This window comes from Mus musculus, chromosome 14 (genome assembly GCF_000001635.26).
Source record: "Mus musculus strain C57BL/6J chromosome 14, GRCm38.p6 C57BL/6J".
In the NCBI taxonomy this organism is placed as follows: Eukaryota; Metazoa; Chordata; class Mammalia; order Rodentia; family Muridae; genus Mus; species Mus musculus.
In genome coordinates this window covers 37,223,783-37,225,250 of record NC_000080.6, presented here as the reverse complement: position 1 = coordinate 37,225,250, position 1,468 = coordinate 37,223,783, and the positions used below count along the sequence as shown (strand labels likewise).

General features: G+C 45.2%; 1 non-coding gene across 1 annotated transcript; it reads right to left on the bottom strand.

Moving 5' to 3' along the window:
• Nucleotides 1–249: 249 nt before the first annotated feature.
• Gm22469 lies at nucleotides 250–382 on the bottom strand. Its single transcript, XR_003951291.1, has one exon. It is a non-coding gene; the product is annotated as a small nucleolar RNA SNORA17 (small nucleolar RNA).
• Nucleotides 383–1,468: the final 1,086 nt, after the last annotated feature.

The following is a 1,468-nucleotide window of genomic DNA, read 5'->3' as shown; positions in this document are numbered from 1 at the left end:
ACAAGTGGTCATCTCAGGCTAGCTCCCTGCCCAGGCCCATGGCATCAGTCTGGTGGTCATCTCTGACTCACTCCTTACCCAGACTGCCGTAGTGGCCTCTTGTAAGGGTCATCTGTCTCAGGCTCACTCCTGCTAGGGGCTAACATTCCCAGCTAGCGTTCTGCTAGTCTCTAGCTTGTTCTCTGTCCTGAGAGCCTGTTCAGGCCTGCCTAGAACCAGACTGGTAGTCATCCAACACTTTTTTCGGGGAATGTTAGCCTACCAATCATTCAGATCTTCATAGGTCCGAACACTAAAGCATAGACACAGCCTCTCTCCTCTCTGCCATATACTTATATACATGTGACACAGCAGTCACACCCACAACACCTCTATGGGAAAGAGAGGTGCTCTGTTTTACTATATAACTTACCTAGTGTTTGCACTGTTTGAGTAGAAACGACGCCTTGGTTGTTTTCTGTTGCTATACTTTAATGCTATATACTGGATGATTTATAAAGAATAGATTTCATTTATGAAGACTAAGAAGTCCAAGGGAATGGTCAGCAGATAATTAACCCCAGATGAGGGAAGAGGGCATCACCAAACCAGAAGAGCAACTGCACTAGCTCAGACCTCCTTTCTCTTCTTAGAAAACATCCATGCAGTTATAGGGCCCTATCCGAACAACCCTACCTAAGCCTAATTACCTCCTAAAGACCCCCATCTTCAAATACCATTAACATGGATTTGAGAACTGAGTTTCCACACCATGAACTTTTGAGGGATTCAGTCAAATAGGAGCAACGTGTTTGTGGAATTTAAAAACCTGACATAAGGGGAAAACAATCACTTCTTCACTCTAATAGACCAGCTCTCCGGGTTCAACTGGTTCTTTTAGTTGCTTTAATCTGTAGTCATTATTTATTTTTATTACTATTATTTTTTATTTTTTATTAATTTATTTACTTTACATCTCGATCAGTTTCCCCTTCTTCCTCTCCTCCCAGTTGCTCCCTCTCCCCTCCCCTCCCCCCAACCCACCTCTCCTTCCTTTGTTCTCTGAAAAAGAGAGGCCTCCCACAGATATCAATCTGCCTTAGCATATCAACTTGCAGTAAGATTAGGGGCATCTTCTCCTATTGAGGCTAGACAAGACAGAGCAGTTAGAGGAAAGGGATCTAAAGCCAGGAAATGGAGTCAGAGACAGGCCCTGCTCCTGCTGTTAGGAGTCCCACATGAAGTCCGAGCTGCCCACATGTGTAGAAGGTCTACCTCCATCCCATGCATGCTCTCTAGTTGGCAGTTTAGTCTCTGTGGGCCCCTATGGGCCCAGGTTAGTTGACCCTGTAGGTTTTCTGGTTATGTCCTTGACCCCTCTGGATCCTTCAATCCTTCCTCTGCCTCTTCTACAAGATTCCACAAGCTCTACCTAATGTTTGACTGTGGGTAACTGCATCTATTTTCATCAGGTGCTGGGTGAAGCCTT